Raw genomic sequence first — 17,933 nt, 5'->3', positions numbered from 1 at the left:
GAGGCTGAAGTCTTTTTGAAATAGCTACTGTTGGATCTGATAATCCACAGGCTAAACCCAGACAGAAAAGACGTCGGAGCCTTTATTTGTCTCAAAATCTTCTGTTTATTGTTATACTTTCTCTGCACAGTTTCTTACTATAATACTCTTACCTCTTGTATTACTCTCACAATTGTAAGACAACTTAATGTTGTGTGTGCTTCTTGTGAGCCTGGGTCATGGCTGAAAAGGACCATGAGACCAGCCTCACCATGTGGTCAACACTGTTGTGATCAAGCTTGTTAAAATCTGCAACATGAAGTTCCCATTTCCACTCTTTCCCAAACACTGGCTAGGCCTCTTCCTGGGAAAAGTCAAAGAAAACTACAGACCACGTCAGGGAGGACAATCAGCTAGAGACAACTTCTCCAAAGAAAGAATCATTCAGAAGATAACCCCTCACTGTAGCTATATCTTATCCTTGTCCTTCACAGAAAAAATGTTCTCCAGTGATTCTCTCATCCAAGATGACACAGATGGAGATGGGAACATCTTCCTTAAATAGTCTACAGTAAGGGGTGGCTTGTGCTCACTCACTGCCTCTGCTACTAAGTGTGGGACAGAAACATGCTGGAGGTAGGTGACCGGATACTGCCATAAAGGGCAAGTACACATCAGAGATGAATGTGTATGAATGGTCGGCAAAGAAAGTACAGTTGTGTACACTTACCATAAATGTAGATGTTAGAGTGTATTCACTGTTGCAGTCATTACATTTGGGCAATCTGCTGGTAGGGTGCCCTCAGTCGGCCTGAACTCCAAAGTCTTGGGTCCTGTGTCGGTTGCTGTCTCCTCTTCCATGATGTCAGGGGTATATAACATGCAGCCGACACCATTTTCTTTAGTTTTTCTTGTCCACGATGTCAGGTGCCCCCCCAAGAAGGTAGCAGATTTATATATATACATACATACATATACATACATATATATATATATATATATACACATATACATATACATATACATATATATATACATATATGTATATATAAATATATATATATATATATATATATATGTATATATATATATATATATATATATGTATATATATATATGTGTATATATATATATGTGTATATATATATATATATATATATATATATATATGTATATGTATATATGTGTATACACACACACACACACACACACACACACACACACACACACACACACACACACACACACACACACACACACACACACACACACACACACATCAAAATAAACTTTACCTTCATCTACAAGCAAATACAACACATAGGTTGTAGAAGATAAAGAGCAGGAAAGATAAATTTCAGAAAGACAGGGATGGCGGGAGGGTAACCTGGACTGCAACAGTGAATATACTCGAACATCTACATTTATGGTAAGTGTACACAACTGTACTATGTTCTTGGTGTTTCACTGTTGCAGTCATTACATTTGGGTAGAATCCCAAAGGTATGGTTAGGAGGCTGGAGCTAAACAGCATTAGGTGCGGCTATAAAGCCCTGCAGCACTGCAGTGGCAAAGCCTGCCCTGGACTTAAGAGTAAAGAGGAAAACGGTAATGCTTTGTAAAGGTGTGAACAGAGCTCCAGTAGCAGCCTCTAGAATGTCTTTGGTTGGTACTCCTCTGAGAAATGCTGCTGAAGTAGCTGTAGCTCTGGTGGAATGAGACCTAATGACCTTGGACACAGGTTTACCATGGTGTAAGTAGCAGAAATGGATGCAGTGACTTATCCACTTTGAAACTGTCTGCTTTGAAATGGCCTTTCCTTCTGATCCTGCAGCATATGATACTAGTAATTGCTCAGTTGTTCCTTAGGGCTTTTAGTCTTGCTCAAGTAAAATCTTAGCTGTCTGTGTACGTCCAAGGAATGCAGAATTCTCTCCTTGTTCTGCGGATTTGGATAGAAAGTTGGCAGATGAATTGTTTGGTTAAGGGCCACACTGGAAACTACCTTAGGCATAAAAGTAGGATTTGTCCTCAGATACCCTGTCTGGGTAAAATATGATAAAACGCTCTACAGCATTGAGGGCCTGTAGCTCTGAGACTCTTCTTGCTGAAGTAATTGCTAGCAGCAGAGCAGTTTTCCATAAGAACTTTAGATCAGTGGTAGCAATTGGTTCAAATGGAGGCAGGGTGAGCTTTTCCAATACATAATTGAGGTCCCATGCAGGTAATGGTGATCTTCTAGGACTTACATTTTTGGCTCCTCTAAGATAGTGCTTTAGTAAAGGATGAGAAAAGGTTGGTGGCTCTGTATTGTAATGAGCCGAAATTGCAGAGGCATGGATTTTGATTGATGAGAAAGATAGGCCTTTGTCAAGCATCTCAGTTAAGTATTGTAATATCCGAGGAATATTTGGTTCTGCTGTATCAGTTCCTTTTGCTTGACTCTCTTCCATTTGTCAGCATACGATTTTCTAGTACTAGGCCTTCTGGCTTCCAAAATGACATCCATCACAGCTTTACTGAGAGGTGGTGTTTGTATGACTACATGATTAGGCATGCTGCCAGGTTCAGGGTCTGCAGTTCATTGTGCAGGATCTGATTGTTTTGCTGGGACAGTAGTTGTGGTCTTTGAGGCAATGTCCAAGCTGGGTACTCAGACAAATTCCTTAGGATTGGGTACCAGTATTGGCGGGGCCAGTCCGGGGCAATTAATATCATCTTTGGCTTTTCTTGTCTGACTTTTAGGAGGACCTTGGGTAGAAGAGGCAGAGGTGGAAAGGCGTAAACAAATAGTTTTTTCCAACTGAAGGATAGGGCGTCCACTTTCCATGCTTGTCTGTGATAAGTCCTTGTGCAGAATCTTTTCAATTGACAATTTTGAGGAGAAGCAAATAGATCCATGTCTGGGCTCCCCCATTTCTCTGTTATCATGCTGAAGACTTGTGGATTTAGTTTCCACTTGTGAGGATCCATAAGGTTTCTGCTTAAATCGTCTGCCAGAGTGTTTTGTTTTCCTGGCAGGAATTGAGCTTGAAGATGTATTTGGTAGGTCAAACCTGTGTTCCACAGTGCCATGGCTAATTTGCAAAGGGGGTATCTGTGTGTGCCCTCCTTGCTTGTTTATACACCACATGACTGTGGTGTTGTCCGTCTTTATCAGTAGTTGTCCTGGATTAAGTAAGTCCTTGAAAGCTGTTAGGGCATTTTGAATAGCTAGCATCTCTTTCTGGTTGATATGCAGATGCATTTGTTTTGGTGTCCATAGGCCCTGAATGCATCTTCCTGCCATGTGGGCCCCCCAGGCATAATCTGATGCGTCTGTTAAGGTTTGTCTGGCAGGGGGTAGAGTGAAGGGCAGTCCCACGTTTTGGTGACATGCATTTGCCCACCACAGAAACTCCTGTTGCAGGCAGGGAATGAGAGGAATCATTGCTTCCAGACTGTGTGAATGTTGACTCCATAAACTTTTTAGGTACCACTGAAGTTTCCTCATATGCAGTCTTGCATATGGAATTAGTAGGATGCAGGATGACATGAAGCCCAGAGCCTGCAGAATTCGTCTTGCAGAACACTGGGTTTTTGTTGCCATCAGTTTGAAGTAAGTAGTCAGTTGCCTTTGCTTGTCTGGCGTGAGGTAAGCCATCTCATCTGGGCAGTTGTATCTAAGCTTGCACCCAGGAATGTTCTTTTGAGAGGGTACCAGTTGTGATTTCTTTTCATTTATTGTGTACCCTAGGCATGTCAGAAGCCTTCTCACAAATGCCAGGTGTCGTAGAAGAGTGTCCTTGTTCTCTTCTTGAATGAGACAGTTGTCCAAGTAAGGATATATCTGTATACTTCTTTGTCTGCAAAATGCAATTACTGGAGCCAGGCATTTTGTAAAGACCCTGGGCACAGTAGATAAGCCAAAGGGCAGTGCAGAGAATTGGTAATGCATTAAGCCAGCCTCAAATATGCGGTATCTTCTGCACGACTGTCTTATTGGGACATGCAAGTATGCCTCATTTAGGTCTACAGTCACCAGCCAAGCATTCTTGCCCAGTATGGGCAGAAGCTGCTGCAAAGTCAGCCTCATTTAGGTCTACAGTCACCAACCAAGCATTCTTGCCCAGTATGGGCAGAAGCTGCTGCAAAGTCAGCATTTTGAATTTTGGAATGTCCAGGTATGTGTTCAAAATCGATAAATCCAGTATTGGCCGCCAGGCCTTGTCCTTTCTGGATACCAAGAACAGTCTTGAGTAAAAACCTTGTCCTTTTTCCTGTTCTGGTACTGTCTGAATGGCCCCCATATCCATGAGGGACATAACCTGTTTCTGTGCCTCTGCCCATTGATTTTTTGTCAGATCTGGCCAACCATTTGCCATTGGCAGAGTGTGGAAATGGAATCCGTATCCCTGTGATACGATGTTTAGTACCAACTTGTCCTGTGTTATTAATTGCCAATTCTGAGCAAAAAGTGCTAATTTCCCCCCTATGGGTGCTGCCAAAAGTAAGTGCTTGGCGTAGGCAGAGGAAGTCATTGGGATTGCTTTCTGTAGGTTTGCGCTTTTTCTCCTCCAGATTTGGAGGTGGAAGCGCCCCATTGCTTTGACCCGTATGAGTCTTGCGCCTGGTATCTGGAACCCTTAGGGCATCTGGATTTGCCCTTTTGAGCTCCGACACAAGAAAAGGACCAATTATTTGTAGGCCAGTGTCTACTGAATCTAGGTGGCTGCACTTGTAAGAAGTCTTTAACAGTTTGCATAAACTTAACTTTGTCTTCTATTTTCTTTAGAACCTCTTCTGCCTTAATTTCAAACAGAGAATCATGCTGTAAAGGTGCACCTAGCAATTTAGCTTCAACATGATCAGGCAAATTTTGTTCCTTTAACCAGGCATGCCTCCTAATCACAGATCCAGTAACTGCAGCCCTGGCAGGAGGCCTCTAAGGAATCAAAATCACATTGCAAAGCATGCTTTCCAACTTGTTCAGCTGCATGCAATAATTCCTGCAATTCCTTATTTTCTGCACACTCTGAAATCAACATCATTTTCTGTTTCAGCAATACCATAACATGTTGTTGGTACTTAATCATATGAAATTGACAGTTTTAGGCCCTGACTGCCAAGGTTGCAGATGTATAAATCTTTTTTCCCTGTCTAGTGCCCTTGAATCTCTGTCAGAGGGTGTAGGATTTTTTGCTGTTGAGGCCTTAACTCCCTTTGGACCCTGTGAAATAGTTTCAGGACCAGCAGCAGAGTTTCTAAATAAAAATGTATGCGAGTCAGGTACCCTGTAATATCTGTCAGGCTTACTGGGAGCCGGAGGTAAGGAGTCAGGGGTCAAGCTTGACTCCAACACACATCATCCACAACGTCTAGAAGAGGGGGGATGGCGAAAGGCTTGTGCGGAGGGAGAAGGAAATCTCTGAGCCTCTTTTTTGATTCTGAGAAATCTTGACTCTCCCAGTGAAAATGCTCCCTCAAAGTATGCAAGGTTTCTCCCAATGAATAATCCTCAGGAGGAGATGCAGATGGAACAGACTCCTCAGCATCAGAATCCTCATAGGGAGGTACAGACAATTCCTGATCAGAAGAAATAGAAACCTGATCTGAAGATTCATAATCAGTGTCTTGCCCAGGCCTCTTATCTGGAGGGAGGTACGGCCATGGGGGCACCTTTTGCCCCCATGTATGCCAATCTTGCTATGGGGCTATTTGAGCTAGAAATCATCTATAAACATAATTTCTTTAATACACATGTAATTCAGTATTATAGATATGTAGATCTGATATTCTTGGTGGATGGTAGTGAATCTGACATCAAGGATTTTATTGGTGATTTGAACAATAATAGATGGAACCTACAGTTTGATGACTTAAGTTGGGACTAATGTTCCTTTTTTAGATGTAATTCTTGACATTTCTGATGGTAAGAATCTAGTTACGTGTTTAAATAGAAAATTTGAAGGGGGGGTTTCAATATGTATATGGCACTAGTGGCCATCCCCCACATACTTTAAATGCTCTTCCTTACAGTGAGATGTTAAGACATAGACTCTGTAATAAGTCTAAAATTTTTAACAAAGAATTGAATTCTATGGTACAATCTTTTGCATCTAGAGGCTATAGTAATGAAATCTTGAACAACAGTCTTGATAGACTGTTTAATGGTAATAAGAACATGGGTCCCAAATGTTTTGTTCCACATGGTTCTGATGTCAATTTGTATAATAAAGTATGCGACATAAAGGAGACTATATATTTTGTGACTACTTTTGGCTCCTTTACTGATATATTTGTAAAGATTGTTAGGCAATTTTGGAACTATTTATGTTCCTTAAATAGTGTACAACATTGGTTGAAGCTAAATCTACAATTTTCATATCGCAGGGGTAAAAGTATTAAAGATTTTTTAGTCAAGAGTAAATTTAGTTTACCCCCACTTGTGTTGTACAAAGATCTTACTAAGTTAGGCACATTCGGTTGTGGGAAATGTAAGGCCTGTAAATTTATTGTGCCTTCTTTTGATTTAATTAATAATATAAAATTTAATACAAAGAATTTTTTTAATTGTAATACAGTAGGTGTGATTTATTGTCTACAATGTCCATGCAAAAAGTTTTATATTGGGGAGACCAAAAGGGCGTTTAAATTAAGACTTCTAGAACATATTAGAGATATAAATAATTGTAAGGAAGACAGCCCTGTAGCTTTACATTTTACACAGTTTCATGGGGGCATGAGTAATTATCTTAAAGCGACTGTTTTAGAGCAAATTTGTCTACCTGCAAATTATAAAGTAGATATTAAGTCTGTTTTAGTAAAAAAAGAAGCAATGTATATTTTAAAATTTAAAACAATGTTTCCATATGGATTAAATGAAGAGGAGAAGATAACCTAAGCTTTTTATTAAAATTTTTCGGTGGAACTTGTGGTTGTTGCTTTTTCGTATAAATCTTTTTTCCCTGTCTAGTGCCCTTGAATCTCTGTCAGAGGGTGTAGGATTTTTTGCTGTTGAGGCCTTAACTCCCTTTGAACCCTGTGAAATAGTTTCAGGATCAGCAGCAGAGTTTCTAAATAAAAATGTATGCGAGTCAGGTACCCTGTAATATCTGTCAGGCTTACTGGGAGCCGGAGGTAAGGAGTCAGGGGTCAAGCTTGACTCCAACGCACATCATCCACAACGTCTAAAAGAGGGGGGATGGCGAAAGGCTTGTGCAGAGGGAGAAGGAAATCTCTGAGCCTCTTTTTTGATTATGAGAAATCTTGACTCTCCCAGTGAAAATGCTCCCTCAAAGTATGCAAGGTTTCTCCCAATGAATAATCCTCAGGAGGAGATGCAGATGGAACAGACTCCTCAGCATCAGAATCCTCATAGGGAGGTACAGACAATTCCTGATCAGAAGAGGAATCAGAAGAAATAGAAACCTGATCTGAAGATTCATAATCAGTGTCTTGCCCAGGCCTCTTATCTGGAGGGGGATGGGTACCCCTGATCAAGGAAATAAGGTCTTCAGCCATTTTGATCATCTGTTTTTTAGGCATAGAGGCTTGTGCACGTGGCTCATGCAGCGTTTTTTTTTAGTTTTAGAAGTTGCTTTGATCTTTGGTTTTGCAGCTGTCGTCGGTTTGATATACAAATGTTGAGGTCTGAATACACCCTCAGAAGCCGGTGACTGCTCAGCGGCTCCGGACCCATCCGAGGGAAATACATCCGTCGGTCCAACACCTTGAGTATATTGCGGCTTGCCTGACTCCACATGGGTGTCGGCAGAGGCCTGCAACTCGAAGGTAGCGGGTAGCAGGGGCTGTGAAAGCGCCTCACTGAGTACCGGTGAACCGGCGACTGGCTTAGAAGCTTCGTCTGTTAAGGATCTCGACTGCCTTTCTCAGTCCTTTTCTTTGCGTTTTTTATGTACTCCAGTAGTCGGATTGCTATCCAACGACATTTCTGGGTAATTAAATCCGTTTCCAAAATAGTTTGATGCAAAAATATACAGACGCTTAATAGTGCATTGGTTAAATCTAGCACAAAACCGACAGCCAGGCACGTTGTGATCAGGGCCTTGGCAAGGAATACAGTATAAATGGAAGTCCTTATGAGGTATTTGCTTCCCACAAGTAATGCAATTAACTTTTTCTGACATCGGTAAAAAGCAAGAAAAAAAAGTTTCCCCAACGGGGTACTTCGCTTTAGTGAAGACTTTGGTTCTGAAACTCAAACTCGAATTTTTCAGTAGTCGGCCGACAGGCACTTGCAAAAATGCTTCTGCTTCGGGCACCACGTGGCAAGAAAGACTAAAGAAAATGGTGTCTGCTGCATGTTATATACCCCTGACAACCTGACATCATGGAAGAGGAGACAGCAACCGACACAGGACCCAAGACTTTGGAATTCAGGCCGACTGAGGGCAACCTGCCAGCAGATTACCCAAATGTAATGACTGCAACAGTGAAACACGAAGAACATCCCTACAGTGGGATCAGACTGCAATTCTTAACACTTTTCTTGTACTCCTATACCTGCGTGGTTGTACCCCACACATCTAAAAGCATATTCATGCCTACTGGCAGGGGTACCACCACTGGCTTTGTACACTGCAGGGACAGCAAATGCCTCAACTCACAAGTAAGGCAGAGGGACAGCAGGAAGACTAAATAGATAACTTGAACCTGACTGCAGCCACATAGCACTCAAAGACCTAATCTTAGAAGGCCAAAGAAGTGTTCAAACACAGATAGTGATGTTTCAGAATACATACCTCAGGATGGTAGCCAATGAGAATTCTCTTGTGCCAATTTCCTGCTCACATGCTGAATAAAAGGCAACGGGGTCAATCCTGCAACAGCTCAGGGACAGCCTACAGACGGTGAAGGGGTGGAGGCCACTAAGATGGAAGACTTTGAAAGTTGGCCTTTACTGAGTCATGGTCTCCTGGCACCACTATCTTCTCCCTTATTTCTGCATGAAATCATGCAAGAGCCCTCAGGACAACATCCGCCCTGGATATCCTCAAATGCTATCTTGTTCACACTGAGTTAGGTATCCAGTTTCTCAAGTCTCCTGCATAAGTTCTCAGGTAGATCATTTGCGCATATGGCAGTCTCTGATACTGTGCTCCTTCTCCAGTCAGAAGAAGCAATGCTGGTGCAAGTCCTGGTTGCTGAACTGATAGACACTTTCTTTAGAATTCCTTGGCAAAGAATATGAGAACTTCCCTACTAATCATGATAGAATCTTGATCCAAAATGATAAATGGCCAAGAAAAAATCTTGGAAGTACAGGGAAGAGAACACATTCTGAAACTTGAACTGTGATGGCATGAACTTCAACAGCAGAAGGGGTCATTCTACTACCCCAAGTGTGAAGGGCTACAGTCTGAAATAATTCTGTCAGCTCAGGTTATCCAGAAGGCATTAATCTTACCAACTAGCCCTTCAAAAGAAGGAATTAATGTTTCCTCTTAAAGGTTTAACGGATTAGTTAACTGTCAACAGCTGCAGTAATTTATAGGTTCTTTATTAAATGGCACCTTGCTACTACTAAACTAGTACAGGGCTTGGATCCATAAAAAATTGTTGCACTAGAGCTTTGTGTGATTAGCATCCATTTATTTTGCTTCTCTATTACTGAAGTAAAGAGATGTCCCTGTAATGCTGTTCTGCACAAGGCAAACTTCTTATGACATGCTACTGCAAATGTTAACCTGTATAGAGAGCAAAAGAACATGGAAAGGGGTGCAACATGAATTCCTCAAATTACTGAAAACACAAAAACAATACTAGCACGTCAGTGCTAAAAGGGGAAGCATGCATCAGATGCACTAAAAAAAACCCAACAGAACTGTTTTTTTTTTTTTTAATCCCAGATGGAATTGGTGATAGGTGACATGAGAAATGCAAAAACATAGTCAGGTTATTTATAATACAGAATATGAAAAGAATATCCATAAAATTTTCAGTGAGCAAGAAAACAAGAATGGATTTACACATGCAGCATTATTAAATCAGGGCACAAATAAAAAAACTAATATGGCACTCTCTACATTAAAAAAAAAGTTAAAAAAAAAAGGATATACACCACATTCCACACAACACCTGAAAAATTTGAAAAATGGAGGGGAGATTGCTTCCTGCTCTGAAGCACATACTGCAACATTCACAACTGGCACTTTCTAATATTCACCAATTACCCCTTAATACCCATTTATTAATATGAGTTAGTAAACCGACCAAGCACATAGTCTCCTTTTTCAGGGGTGACCCAGGAGCAATGTCAGGTTACCAGACTTGCTCAAGATCACACAACAACCAAATGAGGACTGAGGGAATCAAACCCTGTATCATAAGGACTACAGCTCAAAGTCTTAGCCATGTAAACCAGCTGCAAGGTGCCCCATTAATTTAACTGTACTATGGCTTTTACAGATCAGTGTGCCTCAACTATGACAAAATATATAAAATGTATAATATATATGCATGCATATATATATATATATATATATATATATATATATATATATATATATATATATATATATGTGTGTGTGTATTACACATTATGTACACATACACAAATACGAAACGCAATATCCAAGGACAAAGCCTGACATAATCCGGGGGGGGGGGGGGGGGACAATGGCCCAAAAATAGGGACAGCTTTTAAATATTCCTCTTATAAACTTGGAAATCTGCTAGAACAGAGTTTGTGGCAACATGCATTTTCTGAAGGATTTGAAGTCTGAAACTCAAATGCAATTATTTAGGGAATTCAGTCCTGAGATCATCCCAGTGATTTGGCAGAAAAACACAAATTTTATGAGGAACAGACCAAGAATAAGACAAAAATCTGATCATTCTGTAAAAGTCAGGTCAGTTGAGAGGTATAAAGACACTTTCTGATGAATGTCTGAAAATAACAGGTATATCAGGATTCTTTAGAAGATGCACCTTCTGTTACTGCTCAGTGCAAATCTTGGAGGACAAGCTGAATACAGAGCCAGGATCGCAGGAAATTATAACTCTACACAGCTTGTCCAGTTAGTAGTAAAAACGGCATACTTGATGTACCAAGATTTTCATATGCTATCAAATTCAGCTGTTCAACTTATACTGGCTATATAGCAGGTCAAAAATTGTATTAATTACCTGAAATACAGCAAACAAGAACAAGTAATAGTACATACAAAAAATACAGAGGAAAAGCTTGGAAAACTCTGCCAGCAGTGCTACTCTATTCAACTGTCATCTAGTTGCCAGTTTTCCCAGCACTGAACAGACAACTATTCACAATGTTCTGATCAAAGCCACAGAACAAGAGTACTCACTTAAAATGCTCAATATTTTTGAATGTGTGACTTTATGCCTTTAATCACAAATCCCCGATCAGTCATCATGACTAAACTTTTTATCCCCTCAAAAAAAACAGGATTGTTCAGGACCTTTGCATTGCAACTTACCTACATAAGAGGTTGTGAAAAAGGCCAATCCTCACAGCAAAACATAATTACCCCTTATCTGTCAATGGCTCAATTAGTCTGCTTTTGCTCTGCTGTCACGGTATTCATTTGCTGACCACTTCTAACCTCCTCTCACTGGATTCAACAAACTGCAACTTAATGAGCCCATTTCAAAACGCAGCCATGACCTGTTTGCTGCAGCCTTCCAACAAGACAGGAGAACACTTTTAAGAAAGGGCACAGGGGTAATCAGGAAGAGTGCTGAACCCTGCTACCATGCCTTTCATCAAATTGCTATTAAACTGTTGCTATGACACAGAAGCAGACTAATGCTGGGAAGCACCACATTAGGATGTTGGTCCAATATTTTCCATTTAACTTGTTATTCACATGAAAGATCTGCAAGGCTATAACATAGTTTTGATTTTAGTGTCCTAAAATAAATACATCTGTAAAGTTTATCAGTTGTGCAAATATCCTTACACTGAATCCAAGCAGTCAAAAGGTACAACAGGTGCTTTTCTGAGAAGTTCCAACAACATAATTCAGTTAAGTTAATTTTTAAATGCAGCACATACATTTTCCTTAGTCTTGCCAGCCTTCCTACAGACTGGCTTTATCACTCCAAGAAAACAAATGAACAGCCACTTTTCACAGCTGCAGCACAGTCTTTTAAGGACCTCTCTCTCAATAAAGGGAATAAAAGCTCAATGAAACAAAAAATGCTACAGTGCTGCATGCAAAATATAAAGTGTGCAATAAAAGCTTGCAATAGACTGCACCTGGTGCAAATGGGTCTTTTCTCCATAATGGTCAATGCAATACATCATCCAATACTAATATGTGGCCCTACATGTTCTACCTTTTAGGTGGTAATACTGAAGCACATGCCACAGACCTCTACAACCACCATACACAGCTAGCTTAACAAAACTATCTTGTTCACAAATACAAGCACTTGGACATACACTTACATCAACCAGATGTACACTGGTTTTATAGGTTGCACCAATACTACTTCTCTGTATTACCTGTGATGGCAATTCACTCAAAAAACCTTGAAAACTGCTACTTGCATCACTAGCCATTTTTAACTCCCAAGACTCTAAAGAAAAGGTCATCAGCACAATAAGCAGTAATAATACCAGCAATAAAGAAAATAATGTTTTGCATCACTGCAGTACTGGGCAAAGCAGGCTGAATAAAATAGTTATAGAACATACTCAAGGAACTGTAGCCGAATTCAGACAGATCCTTGAAAGCTTCTCTAATCAAAAATCATCTCAAACACGTCAAATTATTATTTTGAGGGAGGCTCCCCACATCCTTATTCATGCAAGAAATTAAGTTACAAGTCATTCTAAGTTTGGGAACACCACACTTCTGACCACATCAACCTCTGGTGAAACAACCATCACAAACAAGGAGACGGTCTCTGGAAGATTAGTTTTATTCAACACATGTTCTACATAGTGAAGAATGCAAGTTTCCAAAGACACAGCTTAAAATACAAAATAAGTATCAAGAGGAAACAAAATCTCTTACAGATGTGGATAATTTATCCTACGCCACCAGAATGCTAACTCCTAGTGCACTTCCAAACAACTCCAGAGATGCCAGCAAAACTTCCTGTCTCAGGAAAGTATTTCCCACACGTACTTTCATGATTGGCATTTTGAAAGCATCTCCTTTCCACTGGATCAGCCCTTATCCTGCCACACTCCCCAACTTCATTACATGCCCTATGATATCAGTGCCGTTTTAAGAATCATCTCCTCTTATCTTGCTTACCTCCACTTATAAATTCTAGACTGTAGCCTGCTCTCCTCTCACTCTCCACAATACATACAAGACTATTCTCTTCTCCGAGATGCTTGCAGTTTCTGCATCATTCTAAAAAAAGTCCTCTTCTAGGCACCTAATTTTGTTAAGGTGAGGCCTGCACAACTGAAATAGCGCATTTATATACAGTACGTGCCACAAAAGTAAATATCAGGCTTTTGAACAGTTGTAACCAGCATCACTCTTCACCAAGGCACTTTGCCAGTTCTAACTTGTTTGACGGAGACTGCCCATATAATGACTAATGTGATAAAAAGCACAAAGAAATAAGCAGCAGTCCCTATGCAGCTTCCTTCAGTTCTTTCAACAGTAAACAATCTAAAAAATATTTTGCCCAAATGAAGTACAATGCCACATTCTGTTGACTTGTCCCCATTACCTCTCATGCTGCCAATGATCTGGCTTCAGTGATGAACCAAGGTTAATGAGACATTTGAAAGGGAAGAGAAACTGTTTGTTCTTCTTTCGGCTTTTCCAGATTAGGGGTCACCACAGCGGAACGCCGGTCTGCTAATGACTGGCAGTAGATTTTTACAGTGCCGAGGTGCCAGCTCGATGCCCAACCTTCAACGAAGGCACGCCCATTCACGCATGTCTTTCGAACGCCACTCGACCGCGGGGAGGACATGCAGACACCACACAGAAGGCACTCCAGCCGAGAATCGAACGGGAGAAACTCTTGCTGTGAGGCGGCAACGCTAACGCTGCACCACTGCAGCTTACTGATCAGTCTAAAATCCACTATTTTCCTAGGTATGGGAAAGGGAATGGTTCTACCAGGTACATATTCTGAGCTTTGCTATCTATGCTATGCACTTCAAGAACACATGCATAAGCAGATGTGTGGGAATGCAAACTTGTTACCATGCTAGCAACACATTTGTTATGCAAATCAAGTGGCAGGCAAGTTAAGGTTTGGTGCAAAAAACGTTGTGTCTAACCATAACGTTCCATCTGTGTTGTTGATCATCTGTTCTTGTCTAATGGATACGGCAGTTATATAGCTCGCGCCAGCAAAAAAAACTCTCGAGCTAAAGCTCTACCCATAATGCCCGGTCTACATTAACTCAGATTGAGTATGCAATCTTATAGAAGGAAATATGCATACATACATACATGAAGAGAGAAACTTAACTTCTATGAAGAAGCCATGTCCAAGGAACATCCTAATTGAAAACCAAGGACAAAAATCACTCCCATCAGGAGTCCCAGGAGGGGAATGGAGAGGGAGGATGTCATGAACAGATGAAGATCAACAACACAGATGGAACGTTATGATAAGACATAACTTCTTTATCTGATGATGTCCATTTTCGATTCTTGAGGGATGGGACAGAGTCCTCTGCTACTTTAGATCCTAGATGGCCCTATGGAAGAATATTCCGGAGAACCACAGAACCAAAGGTGGCACTCCCCCTGGAGACCAAATCCATTTCGTAATGAGAATACATGTAGGTATGCACAGGGAGAAATTTCCTCCACTCCAGGAGGGAGAGGGGGCTGAGAGGCAGGAGGAAGACCCCTAGCTGTCAGGAGCCTGTCCACCAACCTCACAACACATCAAATTCAGAGAGACTCCTGGGGGAGTGAAACAGACAATCTGGAGAGGGAATCAGGCCCATCTAAAAATGGGCTTGGCAGTTGACCCAGAAAGGGTTAGATCGTGGGGGAATATCTTGTCCTGGGAGCAAAAAAGTGCCAGATTTTGGCACTGAGGAAAGAATTACAGGCTGCAGCACTATGATAAATGCTGGTACCAAACAGTAACTATAGACGCCAGTGCTAAAGCAATTTTCAGTGTTGAGGTCATAGTCGGTGCTGGTGCCATAATACAGATAGAAGGCATGGAGAGAGTAGCTGGTGCCGAGGACTCGGTACCTTGCGACATTTTTGGAACCTTGGATCTTGGTTCCATAGAAGATCCACCAGAACGGCTTTTATGCCTTTTCAATGTTGGCAGTGAAATTCAGAGGTTGGAAGAGACTGGTCTGCCTTGAACAAGGCTTCTTCAAAGAGTGCCTTTAGAAGCCCTTCTAAGTTTATTTTTACGTTCTACCAGGGTTCTGGTACTAAAGCCCTGGCAGACGGAACACTCAAGGTCAAGTAGCAAAGCACATAAGCAACATTTTCATGTTCATCAGAGTTCGGCATTTCCTGCAGCACTCCTGACACGGTTTAAATCCAGTAGTTGTTGATTTAGATTTATCTGCCATTTTAAGAAGAAAAAATAGGAGAGAAAAAGCAGAAGTAAATACACTACAACTAGGATCCTACCAACAATGGTAGAAAAGCTCATCTGTCGGTAAGAGAGAAAAAATGGAAAGAGGGAAGGAAAAAAGTACAGTTGTGTACACTTACTATAAATGTAGATGTTAGAGTGTATTTACTGTTGCAGTCATCACACTTGGGTTATCCTACCAGGGTTAGCCCTCAGTCGGCCCGAACACCAGAGAGATAGTATTTCTGCATCGGTTGCTGTCACTCCAGGACTGATGTCAGGTCATCAGTGGTATAAAAACATGCAGCTGACGCTATTACATCAGTTTGTCTTGCCCCAAATGTCAGGAGCCCACAAATAAGGAGCTAGGTTATGGTGGAATACCACCACCAGTAGAAAGTAAATACCAAATAGCCCTGTAAAGAGTGAGGGAGAGAGACAGAGCGACAAGGGGGATGGAGGTTGGGAAACCAGGACTGCAACAGTGAATACACTCAAACATCTACATTTATGATAAGTGTACACAACTGTACTATGTTCTTCATGTTTCACTGTTGCAGTCATCACACTTGGGTGGATTCCCAAAGCTGAAGAATGGGTGGAGGCAGCCAAAAAGAGTTGGGGCTGGCTAGTATGCCCTGCAGGACTGCAGTTGCAAAGCCTGCCCTTGATTTGGAAATATAGGCAGGTGGTAATGCATGGTGAAGGTATGAAAAAAGCTCCATGTTGCAGCTTCCAGGATGCTCCTGGTAGGGACCCCTCTGAGAAAGGCTGCAGAGATGGAAGCTGCCCTAGTGGAATGTGCTCTGACCACCTGTGGGGGTGGTTTCCCATGGTGTTTGTAACAGAAATGGATACAGTGTGCTATCCATTTGGAAATGGTTTGTTTTGATATGGCCTCGCCCTCTGCCCCTGGTGCAAAGCTGACTAGTAACTGGTCAGATTTCCTAAAGGGCTCAAGTCCTATCCAGGTAGAATCTGAGCTGTGTGCACATCTAAAGAGTTCAGGATCCTTTCCCCCTTATTTTGAGGTTTAGGGAAAAGGTAGGCAAAATGAATAGATTGGTTGAGCGCCACACTGGACACCACTTTAGGCATGAAAGTTGGGTTAGTCCTGAGGGAGACCCTGTCAGCATGAAAAATGATGAAGGGTTCCACAGCCATGAGTGCTTGTAGCTCAGACACTCTTCTAGCTGAAGTGATGGCCAGAAGCAAGGCTGTTTTCCAAGAGAGGAATTTTAACTCTGCTGAAGCTGCAAGCTCAAGGGGGGGGGGGTAGCATGAGCTTTTCCAACATGAAGTTAAGGTCCCAAGCAGAGGTGGGGGCTCTTCTGGGTGGCCTTAAGTTGTTAGCCCCTCTAAGGAACTGCTTGATGAGAGGGTGTGAAGAGAGAGGTGGCTCTGTGCTGTAATGAGCAGAGATGGCAGAGGCATGGATTTTAATAGAAGAGAAGGATAGGTCTTTGTGAAGTAGGTCTGCTAGGTAATCCAAGATGAGAGGTAAGGAGGGCTGTGCTGGTTCAGCTCCTTTAACCTGAATCCAGGAACAATACCTTTTCCACTTGTCAGCATAGAATTTTCTAGTGTTGGGTCATCTGGCTTCACGTATAACAACCAGGACCTGCTTGCTTAGGCTGGTCACTGGAGGAGAGGTCAAGGAATAAGCCAGGCTGCCAGGTTCAGGGTCTGCAATTGTGGATGCAAGAACTCTCCCTCCTGCTGAGTCAGGAGAGTTGTAATCTGAGGGAGGTGCCATGGAGGCAATGGTGACAGACTGCGCAGTAGTGTGTACCAATGTTGGCTTGGCCAGTCTGGGACAATCAGGAATGCCCTTGGTCTTTCCTCCCTTATTTTTAGTAATACTCTTGTAAGAAGAGGTAGAGGGGGAAATTCATAGATAGAGAGGTTTCTAACCATTGGAAGGATAGGGCATCCACTTTCCAGGCGTTGATATGAGAGTCCCTTGTGCAGAATTTGCTGAGCTGGTGATTGTTGTGGGAGGCAAATAGGTCCACCTTCAGGGTACCCCATTTCTTGGTTATGAGGCTGAAGGTGTTGTGGTTTAATTGCCACTCATGTGGGTCTAAGAGATTTCTGCTTAAGTTGTCTGCCAGAGAATTTTGGTTGCGTGGCAGGAATTGTGCTAGCAGGTCAATCTGCAATGGCTGAGGCAGTGTTCCAAAGGGTGATGGCTAGCTTGCAGAGTGGTAAGGGTGTCTTCCCCCCTGCTTGATGATGTGTCACATCATTGTGGTGGTGTCTGTTTTCATTACAGGCCCTGGAGAGAGTAGGGGTCTGAAAGCTGTCAGCGCGTGCTGAACAGCTAGCATCTCTTTTTGGTTGATGTGCAGATTAACTTGATTTGGGCTCTAGTGGCCCTGAGTGCACCTGCCATCCAGGTGTGTACCCTAGGCATAGTGTTATGCGTCTGTGGTTAGGGTCTGGGCGGCGTG

This window comes from Protopterus annectens, chromosome 10.part0 (genome assembly GCF_019279795.1).
Source record: "Protopterus annectens isolate FY-2018-M chromosome 10.part0, PAN1.0, whole genome shotgun sequence".
Taxonomy (NCBI): Eukaryota; Metazoa; Chordata; order Ceratodontiformes; family Protopteridae; genus Protopterus; species Protopterus annectens.
The sequence above is the reverse complement of the archived record's forward strand: the minus strand, read 5'-3'. Positions refer to the sequence as shown.